The sequence below is a fragment of the Microtus oregoni genome, unplaced genomic scaffold, assembly GCF_018167655.1.
Source record: "Microtus oregoni isolate MIOR12 unplaced genomic scaffold, Mior012 000042F_ref0000377, whole genome shotgun sequence".
Lineage (NCBI taxonomy): Eukaryota > Metazoa > Chordata > Mammalia > Rodentia > Cricetidae > Microtus > Microtus oregoni.
Window position 1 is genome coordinate 8,030,985 of NW_024543209.1, and position 12,050 is coordinate 8,043,034.

A 12,050-nucleotide genomic window follows, 5' to 3' on the forward strand; every position below is an offset into this window, starting at 1 on the left:
TTATATCTTGGATACCTAAAAGGAGAAAAGGTAGATAAGATGAGGCTGTGTTATGTGGGGTGATAGATGCCAAATGTAATTGTCTGTGTGATGTTTGTTGGACTTGGAAGAGGCAGCTGGCTCTCTGTGGTTGTCACGAGAAGATCTCCACCTCACCAGGCCAGAACAGCGAGAAGGATGTTAACGGCATAAATGAAGATAGATCATTTCTCATGGACCCACGTCTTCTCTTTGTAGGGGATTTTCCTTTTCTTTCTTTCTGTTTTTTCTTGCCTCAAGATTACATAGATGGATGGTGTTTATAGCCACTGAACATAGCACAGCTGTAAATACAGTATGTGATAGAACAGCATCTTATGTAGAAATGGAAAGAATTTGAGGAATATTATATTCAGAAGATGTTTGAACATGGCTCACCCTACCCCATCGGGCACAAAGTCATCATACAGGTTGGAGGTCCCCCCAGTCTCTTTTCAACTATGGAATAGTCTCGCAATTGCATGTTTTCTTTCTTCTTTTTTTTTGATTTTTTTTTTTTTTTGCCAGATGCAAGAAATAATGAAAAAGTTGGCCTCTACTCCTTTTCATTTTCTGTAGCTCTTCTCCCTGCACCCAGGCCTACTTAGCATGCTGTGTTTGGAGGACGAACTCCTAATATTCCAGTTGATAGCAACAGAGTCTCTAAAACCCGATTTTCCTTGGGATCTGCTAATTTCTAAAATGATAGAATTTTACAGTCATTCGTAAGGAGACCCCAGGAGCCTGAAACAATATTGAAATTAAGCTTAGTGTGAAACCATGATGCGCTTTCTCGCCCACCCCTCTGTCTTTATGCCTGTTTTCCGAGTGATAACACAACCATAAAAGCTCCCAGATACACTGGAGTGTGTCGCTCTGCCTACACCTAGGGGTGGGAAGCCCTGTAAATCTTGGCTCTGCCACTGCTTTGGAGATGATAAAAACGCTCTGGCTTGTCCTGGCACTCAGTGACTTCCTGCATTTCCACTGTTCTTGCCAAGTACCAGCAGCCACCGACAGGGCTCCCTGGCCGGCCTCCGCCAAGTGAAATGTTTTGAAATTAAAAATCTGAAGGAATGGTGCAGTGAGTGCTTGATCAGGTGGTGTCCCCTCAGGAAGCTACTTAATGGGAGGCCAAGGGGACTCCACACTCCCTCCCTCAGATGGCTCTGACACAGAAGTTGAATTTAAAGAAACAGGCCTCCTTTCCTAAGTTAGTACAAATGGACTAGAGGCCTCGATGGAAGACCTTTGTTTCTTGATATATTAATTTTCAAGGGTATATCAAATTTCTAGATGAAATATATCCTACTCTAGGAAAATCTGAAGAAACTCACAAAAGGGAAAACCGTCAAAACAACCCAAATCTCATTAAAATTCAGATAGTATATAGATATGAAAGTAAGTCTATAGAGAAACAATATAGAGAGTAATAAATACATCAATATATTTCAATGTGCTTGGAATATTTTATAGGATAGTTTTTAAAAGTCTATGACACTACGTTCATATTTGTGTTCAAGTCCATTACATGGAAATACTAATTAATAGACTATAACTGGTACTTAAATACTTAGGTCAATTACACAATTGGCCTTCGTTCCTTCCTTCGTTCCTTCGTTTCCTTTGTTCCTTCCTTCCTTTCTCTGTGTGTGCCTGCATTCCAACTCAGGGTTTCCCACATGCCGTAAGCTCTTTACCATGAAGTTGCAATATAAACCCTACAATGGACAATTTTTTACATAAATCTTGGTCCTCATATATGATGATTTTCGTGTATTCATTTTCTAGAAATTCAATCACCAAGTCAAAACATACAATATTTATTTATCTGTTTATTTTTGAGATGGGGTCTTTCTTGTGATGTGGACTGGGCTGACTTTCAACTGGCAGCAATCTCCTTGCTCCAGACTCTCAAATGTGAGGATGACAAGCATAAGCTACCACATCCAGCTAACACATAGCCTCTTAGAAGACCCACTACCTCACAACACTGTAGAAATGCTGGGTTTGGCATTGCCACTGTGGAATAGGGAGCCCATTTCCAGCCTCCTCATTTCCTACACTGAGGAGCCTTTTGTAAAAGGATTTGATGATTTTAGACAGGTGTTCATATTCTGTGATTCTTTGATTGACAATGGATTTGAATTTATACCACACATATAGTACCTATTTGCATGTCCTTCCAATTATTGGCTTTGGTCAATGGCCATTTTTTCTAATATAAGTGGCTTTCTTTTTCTCAAAGTATATTACTACAGCAATATTTCATTTACTTTCCTGTAATGTTTATTACAAGCATATTTCTAGTTGGCACTAGCCTTCTAGCAATTATGAAAATATGAACTCTGAACAGCTATGCATCACTACACCAAGTCTGCACAACAATGGGCCCATCTCCAGCTGGAAAAGGATGGAGAAGAGATTCAAAGGGCCCTTCTATTCATGCTGAACTAATTCCTAGAGATAGATTTAGGGAAGGGAGATCATTGCCTTCAGTTGTGTTTCTTCTTGTGACCCTCACCTAATCTTAGCTTCTGAGGTCAGACGAGATAGGGCAGTCAATCCCCACCTAATCATATGGCCATACACATGGCCTGCTTACTTACAATGGGTCATAAAAAAGGCAACCCAAAGTCATGAACATGAGAAAGATACAAGTAGGAAAGGTGGCTGTCAGTAAAAGTAAGAGCTAGTGAGAGTAAGAGGGAGATCAAAGTGAGTGAAGAGACAGTAACCAGAATGCACTATAAACATGCAAGAAGCTGTCATTATTTAAAAGGCCAGCATAATCCTAAAATTCAAGATAAGCATAGATTAAAAACGGAAAGAAAATAAATAATAGCTTAATGTGGACACATACCTTGCTTTAAGGTTTATTTACATTTTTAATTATATGTATGCACACATCTGAGGTTATGTATGTGCACGTGAGAGTAGGGTCTTGTCAAAGTCACAGGCATGGAGCCTCCTGGAGCTAGAGTTTTAGGTGGCTGTGAGCCTCCCTGTATAGCTGCTGGAAATGGAACTGAAATTCGCTGCAAGAACAATAAGAGCTTGTAATTGCTGAACTATCTCTAGCTCTGCCACTCAAGTCTTCACCCAGGTCTCTGAAATAAGGTTTTATTGTTCAGTTGCACTAGATAAAGAAAATGCCATTCAAAAAGTTAGTTGAAACTCATTTTCTCCTCGTCAGGAATACACACTTTGTAGTGGCCATTAAAATAAAACACAAACAATCCTATCTTCCAGGTTCAGGCAATGTTTATTATCCACATGACAAAGAAAGCCAAGAGAAGGATTGTTGAGGAAATTGAGGCTCAGGTATCCCAGGGAACAGCGGTGTCTGGGCAATGATCATCCTCATCAAAAAGTGGACAGAAATCCAGGTGCAATCTTTAGCAATCAATAAAGTTTCTGCTCCTGTCTTTTTCCCCGATGTCATTGCAGCTACTGTGACTTCTTCAAGGTTGCATTGATCACACAGCTGATCTTGCTGGAAGCTGTGTTTTGAATGTGCAGTTTTGGCTCACTAATGAAGATGCTTCTGTAGGTCACGGAGAGAGGCCAATGAACCTACAATACCACTAACAAGACATCACAGAACCGTGAACCTGCTTGACTTTTGAAAAATCATTGGAAGTACCCAAAATCCTCAAGAGTGAACCCGGCTAATGGAAACAGTGTTCTGTCTGCCTCTGCAGTAAATACCTTGGAGGATAGAGAGACATATAAAACATGCAGTAAGGGAGCTCACTAGCCAGGAGTTAAGACAAAAATTAAACACATAAAGCAGTCACAGAGCAAAGGATAACAGTTACAATTAACTGCAATTGTTTCCTATGGTTCAAAAGTATAAATAAAATCCTAAAGGAAATATGTATGCCCATGTGAAATGGGACACTTCTACATATCAAAAAGTTCGGAGGTGATCTCACTTTTCAGGACTTTCTTTATATCACAGAATGTATTTACTTCCAAATGAATCAGTTTTACTGTCACCCTAGGAACTGTTGGAAGCAAACGGTCCTTAGAATTTGGCCCAATAAAGAATGCACTGATAAATTTTTCTTGCCCTTTGGCACAGTCATTGCTGATATCATATGTGATCAATGGGTCTCATAAGACTGTGCTCAGTGTTGATTTCTTCTGCACTGGAATATGTGACCACTTTACATAACACCAGACATCTAGACAACATCCTCTCTCTCTCTCTGTCTCTCTCTCTCTCCCTGTCTCTCTCTCTCTCTCTCCCTCTCTCTCTCTCCTTCTCCCTCCCTCTCTCTGTCTCTATCTTTTTCTTTCTCCATATTTGGAAACAAGCTCAAAATTCTAGTACTGAAGTACAGTTTCAGAATGCCTGGGCTGACCTTGAATTGACTCTGTAGTTAAGACTGATTGACCTCTGGATGCTCTCGCCTCAGTCTCTGAAGTAGCAGAGATTACAGGTTGTGCGGCTAGACCTACAATAACATGCAACATGGTTTATCAATATGTCTGGAGTATAATAGAGTGTTCAATAAATAGCATTTCATCTAGAAAATGATATAAAATAAATAACATCTGGTTATTTCCAATATTGTTTTCAAAGGGAGGCATATTGTAATGTAATAGAAACAAAGGTAGTTATAAAACACAGCAACTTGAGTTTTAGAAAGATGTTAGAGAACGGAAAGTTGGCGATAAAGAAATATTAACATTATGAGCTTAAAAGTTGTAGAATCCCAAACTTTACATCAAAATGGCATACAGATCTATAGTAGCTTATCATTTAATTACTAAAACCCCCAGAGGTGCACTTGCTCTTCTTACTGGTTAGGTTATGGGCTATGCAGGAGAGAAATCAACAGTGAGTTGAAGGAGCCTCTGTAACTGAGACTCATGTTTGAGAGCTGGTTGGAAAGTGTAGCTTCAGGTTTTATCTGTCTGCCTTCCTGGCAGGATGGTGGTGTGTGGAGCTCGAGCTCAGGGAGCCCATCTGCAAATCAATCACACAGCTCCAGAAAATAGAGCCATCTGGGTAAGTTTAAGTTTATTAAAAAGTTGATGGCAAGAAAGCATTTATGATTTCTACCCCTTTCTCTTGGGGGGTGGTGGCTAACATATCCAGTAGCAAAAATGAATGTATGGATTCATGTTCTGTTAAATATTTGTCAAGTTAGCAAATGCTAGACAAACAGGTAATTTTGAAAAATTTGGAGGTAAAGAGAGAAATCTGATACAGTTCTTGCTTTGAGGCAGTTGTGTACAAGAGGGGATAAGTTTTGAACCTTTTGTTTATTAGCTTCAGTGACTCTGTGGTGGGTGGATATAAATGACCCACAATCCACTAAACTTGTGGATTTTCTTTGATACATAGAATAATTGCTTCCACTGAACAGATATAATTTGGAGTATGAAAACTAGAGGGGATATTTCAGAATGGAGACAAAGACTGTTTTCCTGGAGACAGGTTGTCAGGGCATGTCTCAGAACACCCTTAGAACAGTGGCGTGTCTAGTCCTTATGTGTGGCTTGACTGAATTAGTGTTTACAGGGCTATGCATTGTTGTTCCTTTCTTGAATGTTAAAAGGCAGATAAAAATTAAATCTATCAAGTGTAGAAGTCAAGTGACTCCTATTCTGAGCTCTAAAATGAACTCCACATGAATTGACCTTCAAATAATCAGATTTAGGGTCACTGGGCAATATATATTAGATCCTGGAATATAGGCAAGGCCAGCTGAGCCATTCTGGGTGGCAGGAAATGGTGAAATAAAACCCTAAGCAAAGGGCTCTGCAACACAGAGTGCTGAACTGTCAGGTTTTTTTTTTTTCAGTTGGATTTTTTTTTTTTTTATTCTGTGGCTCAGGCACCCGCGAAACTGGAGATTTGCGATGAATAGCACCCATATTGATTTTTCCATAATGGAGTGTAAAAGAAAAATGGCTAGATTTTGTTGCAGGTATTTTCATGGGGTGCTAAATTGGAGGATTAGTTGCAAACAGCAGTCCTGATAAAGTCTGCTGTCCATCTTGAGGTTGGGTCTTTCTATTAAAATGACACATAAATAACCTATTAGATCCCCCACCCATGGTAATTCAAATGCACCTGTCAACTTGATAAAGTACTTGCCTGGAGGGAAGCGCTGTTTACATTTTCACCCCATTCTTCAGAAAAAGTGAGATTCTAATTATTTCCCCCACTGTAAATTAACGCTGACTGTGATGGTTAGCATATCTCCATATTGTTCCATCTTTGGGAAAGTTAAATAATAGAACTGATTCATCATCTATTATGCAGCGCGTGTTTTATGACAGCCTTCCCTGTGCTCCACACATCTTCTCTTGCTCTAAAGGTTCATTTATTCTCGGGCTTGTGTGCTCTCTGCAACTTTCTGATGTTTAATCTTTGAGAAGTCCCTGTGGGTGATCAACTGGTCCCCAAACTTTGAACCACCTCTCTGATCCGCCTTGTTTCTCTCGTTCATTTCAAGACGCATGCCCATTGTTCCCTGGCCATTACCTGGTCTCAAAGACCATACATTATTATATAATTATTAGTGTCATTTCCTGTACACAGACAGTGACTTATTTGTCAGTGGAAATTAGATAACCCTGGAACTAAAAGGTGAACGGAAGACAAAGAATGAAAAAAGTAGAATTGCAGCTGTCGAAGTGACAGACATTTTGAGATAGCTGTAGGCTTTGGTGTCTTAGTTGTTTGCTTGAAGTATCTCCAGGACATGAACCGATTCCCCAGTTGCTTGTCTTCCCAAGTTTGCAGTTCCCCAGCCACTTTCCACCTTACTCTTCTCTACTGATCATTTCTTCCATCAACTAAGTTCCTGCCATAGCTCAAGAAACCATTGGCCAACTGAACTGGATGTTTTCAGTATGTACATATTTTAGAAACATGTAACTATCTTTCTGTTGGATTAGTTTAGCCAAAGTTAAATGACAAACAATACCTTTTAGATATAAACATAATACCTTTCAGATATAAACACAGAGGTTTCACTATTTTTAACTCATTAGTTTTGAGATCAATTTTTAATAATGAAATTATGCCTTTCAAGGCTCTAATCTTTCCATCAATCAATCCAAGGCTACTCAGTGAATTTTATAGTTTTCATTTTATTTATAAGCTTTTGGTTCTATCTCAAAATTGTATGTGATACAGTGAACACTGGAGTAGAAGTTTCATCTTCTCTCTCTCTCTGTTCTTACCAAGGAATTAGAGAATTCTAGTTGATATTTAAGAACAAAATAGAATTGATAGAAAATCTGAAAAGTAAACAATAATGTAACAGTAGGGCTGCTTGTCATCCTGGCCACCCAGCTAGCTTACACCCAAAATAATCACAGAAACTGTATTCATTAAATTACTGCTTGGCTCATTATCTCTACCCTCTTATTGGCTAACTCTCAAATCTTGATTTAACCCATTTCTATTAATCTGTATCACCACATGGCAGTGGCCTACCAGGAAAGAGTTGGCACGTCTGTCTCTGGCAGCTCTATGGTGGCTCTCTGACTCTGATTTCTTCCTCCCAGGATTCAGTTCTGTCTTCTCTGCCTACCTAAGTTTGGCCTTATCAGGCCAAGCAATTTCTTTATTGATTAACCAATGAAAGCAAGACATAAACAGAAGGACCTTCTACACTACAGCAAACTGTTGTGTGTTTGTGTGTGTATGGGCCAAGATACTCATGGAGCTGCTGCTAAAAAAAAAAAAAAAAAAAAAAAAAAAAAAAAAAAAAAAAAAAAAAAAAAAAGCTATAAGTTTGACAACAATGGCAGCACATTTTATTGCTGAAAAGTTGTAGCTGCTTTCAGAGTCTTTCATTTGATGTTGTTTGAAGTTCAGATAAAGCATTTAATTATTCAACAATATAGAAACTTGAGTGTGTGTGTGTGTGTGTGTGGTGTATAACGGGTGGATGGGGACTATACTTTCAGGGATCATTTCTATAGTTTGTTACTAGTGCACATTTGAAAACAGGAAAATTCTTAGAAATCCTGGAGTCAGATATTTCACTTATGCCTGTTCTTGGAATGATAAAAAGCTACCTGAGGCAGTCAGAGAGATGGTTCAGTGATTAAGAACACTTGCTGTATTTCCAGAGGACTCAAGTTCAGATCCCAGCATCCCTGTCCTGCAGTTTACAAACCTGAAACTCCAGCTCCAGAGGATCTGGCACCCTCTACTGGCCTCCACAAAGAATGCACTTACACGCACATATGCAAGAACACATGCGTATACCTGATTAAAAATAAAAATCCTTTTAAAATATAGGCCTAGAGCTCTATTTGCTGAATAAGACTGAGTTCAGAGTTACGGAAGTATGGTGAACTGGAAATGCATGTTATTGTACGAACAGTGTTTTAATAATGCAAGAACTGTTGGTGTAATGTGTCTTTAGAGACTTTGTTACCATGTTTAGTCAAACATCGATGATTATACTGTGACTACCACAGTCAGCTCAGATTCTGAGTTGATCTGTTCCATTGTCAGGTAGCCTTTGATTTTTGGTTTTGATGTTGTTTCTGATGAAGACTCAGATCCATTAGATGTGGCTTTACTCTAGTTGGCATTTTCCTTTTTCTCTGTTCTTCAGATTGGACATTTTTTATGTTACGTTTATTTTTAAAGGGGGGCACAATATAAATGTGGACTCATCACACCCATGGGAATGGAGAGTCCATTCTCTCCATCAAACTCAATTAGTCAAGCTTGACTCCAGACACCTCTATCCATCGAGTCGTTACATAGACCATTTCTTCATTTTCTTTTCTTATTTTTCTCTCTTCTTCAGATTAGATAATTAATATTTATTTATTTTTATCTGTTGTTTCTTTCTTCCAGTACCTATAGTTTGTTTTTTTGCTCAATGAAACTGCTTTTTATGTTACTGTAATTTCTATGTGTAGAAACACTTCTGACTGGGTATCTTTGTAGTATTCACTTCCTGATAATGTCCATCATAATTCTGCACATGAGGGACATAGATCAGTCATTTGGTTGGTACTTCTTTAAACTTAAGCATAATAAGGAGAGTAAAATCTTTATTTTTTTTAATTTATTTATTATGAAGGATTTCTGCCTCCTCCCTGCCACCGCCTCCCACTTCCCTCCCCCTCCCCCAACCAAGTCCCCCTCCCTCATCAGCTCGAAGAGCAATCAGGGTTCCCTGACCTGTGGAAAGTCCAAGGACCACCCACCTCAATCCAGGTCTAGTAAGGTGAGCATCCAAACTGCCTAGGCTCCCCCAAAGCCAGTATGTGCAGTAGGATCAGAAACCCATTGCCATTGTTCTTGAGTTAAAACCTTTAAAAATAGAATTTCATTTAAGCACCCAGGGAAACTTATTCTTTTTTTAAAATTTCTATTTATTATTTTTTATTTATTTCTTATTTACTTACTTAGTGTATGTGTGTTTATGTGGTGTATGGTGATGAATGGGGGTTGACATTCTGTATATGTGGAGGTCAGAGAACAATGAAATCAAGTTAGTACTATTCTTCAACTTGTCAAGAGTTTAAGACAAAATTCAAGTCCACAGCTTGTACTTCAAGTGATTTTAGCTTCTCACCAGCCCCTGTATAACTCCTGTTCTGTGGCTTTAGTGCATGCATCATCGACTGATTTTTATAAATTGATTTTTTTTCTTGGTGCCACATTTTCCTGTTTTAGTTCTTAATAATTTTTTTGCATGCATCATACTTTCTTCCTGCTTTAGGTAATGAAATCGCAAAAGAGGGAAATTATCACTATACATAAAACAGAATTATATATAGAAAATTCTAAAGACTCTACCCAAGATTATTACAACTAATAAATTATTAAGGAACATAATGGGATAAATTATCAACATAAAAAAAAAACCAATAGTAGTTTTATTTATGAAGTATCCTGGAAGGAAATCATAAAAGCAAACTCTTTTGCCATAGCATTTTATAAAAAATAATTAGGAATAAGTTTAATCAAGGAAGTGAAAGATATGTTGGCTAAAACTACTAAATAATGGTGAAAGAAGTAGAGGAAAGTAATAATAATAGTTTGAAAGATAGCTATGATATACAGACTACCATAGGCAATCTACAGATTTAATGCAATCTCCATCAAATTTTCAATGGACATTTGTACAAAAAATGGAAAAGATGAAATTTATATAAATCCTCAAATACTCCCCTATGACCAAACATGAAAATAAAACAGAAAAATTGCCTGATTTCAACCTATACAGCAAAGTCACAGTGATCAATGCCGGCAAATAAACCGACACACAGAGCAATGGAATCAATGGAGGGCATAGAAATAGGTGGGCACGCTGTGGTCCTCAGCAAAAAGGGAAGAACATATATCGTGGATAAATGAGTCTCTTCAACAACTAGTGTTGGAAATTGGAAACTCGAATTTAGAAAAATGAAGTTAGACTTTGGTCTGATAGTGTGTTCAAAAACAAACAAACATCAACTCGAAGGGAATCAAGCACCTCAACATTTTATAATCCAGCTTGATTATAACCATTTCGCATCGAGTATACACACATTATATATTATGTGTCATGCACGCACACACGATTTTTAATTTGTCAACTATGTTTCAAAAAAGCTGAATAAATTTCTGTGAAAAATAAAAGTTTAAAATTACAAATAATGAAAAAGAATATTAAAACAATAAAGGACCCAAAAATTATGCTCTGTAGAGGTTTTTTTTATTGTTCTGAAGTTTCTTGATAGTCAAAGCATTGCTCTTGAGAAATTTCTGAATCCTCTTTAGTTCTGACTGGAGGCTGCACACAGATCAGGTATTAGTGGTAGGTGTTATTTGAGCTGAGCTGCCAAGAGATTTCTAAGGAGCTCAATTGGATATGTGTATTGGATCATAATAATGATCCAATATATATGATATCTTGTTGATATTACATATGTGTGTCTGTAATAGATAATCTTGTCGATATTATATGTGTGTGTCTGTAATATACATACATGTAGGTGACATATAGGTATATACCATACATATTTATACTTAATAACACAGTAACATATCTTTTAGACCAGGAAGATGTAAAAGAAACTATTTAACTCAAGTTTATCATTGTAGTGACGATGAAACAGAGACCCAAAATTTGCTAGTGACCGATCCAGGTTATAATATGGACTTTCTGTTTTCCAGGACATTATTTTTTCTAGGACCACATATCAAAAGTTCATTCTTTACCACCATGTTGCCCTAAATGCTTTCTTTCCATAGCCCAGCCTTGTCAACACAAGGGAAAGATATATGATTCAAAAATAAATAAATATGTCCCCTTGTTCTGTTTAATGAGGACTTCAGGAATATTTTTCTATCCCAGCCAGGTTGGTTTTAAATGTATTTTAAAAGAATAGTAAAGAACATTTGGAAGCCTGAATACCAGGGGGGAGAGAGTCTGGTGGTCACATTTTGGCTTCACTTTACCAGCTCTCGGTAACTCCAGTTCCAGATTATCTAATACCCTTTTCTGGTTCGTGTGGATACCAGGCTTGTCATGGTGCATGTACATACATACAGGCAAGACACTCATATACATATGATATAATATACGTATTTTAAAATCAGGATTTGTTTGTTTGTTTGTTTGTTTTAGTTGTAGGGCTATTTAATGACACAGTCGATTGTCTCAGAACGCACTGTGGTTTCAGAAGTTTTATGTGCGTGTGAAGGGCTGTTATTCCAGGAGACTCATGCCATGGCAGTCTCTGACTTGTGGGTGGTGTGGGTGGGGTGAAGCGATGAAAGAGCGGCTGAGAAGAACTCCCTGGATTAGGAAAGGAGGAGTTCAGACTTGACTGTCGGGTGTCGGCAGAGAATTTACTTCACTGACACTGTCGGGGGAAATGGGAAACACTGATTATTTGTATAGAGGTACGTACATATATTCATATGCATATGGTTATATACACATATATTCATGTATGTATAATATGTATATAAAACAATTTATAGTTGGCAAATAGTAACACGGATTTCAGAAGCACCAATGATAGGCATGATAAAAACCAAA

At 37.8% G+C, this 12,050-nt stretch overlaps 1 protein-coding gene and 1 pseudogene across 1 annotated transcript in view; both read left to right on the top strand.

The window, feature by feature from the left end:
• Positions 1 to 12,050, top strand: part of LOC121433951 — a 280,105-nt gene that overhangs the window by 245,527 nt on the left and 22,528 nt on the right. The gene's annotated exons all lie outside the window — the stretch shown is intronic.
• On the top strand, positions 7,944 to 8,024 carry LOC121434198 (annotated as a pseudogene).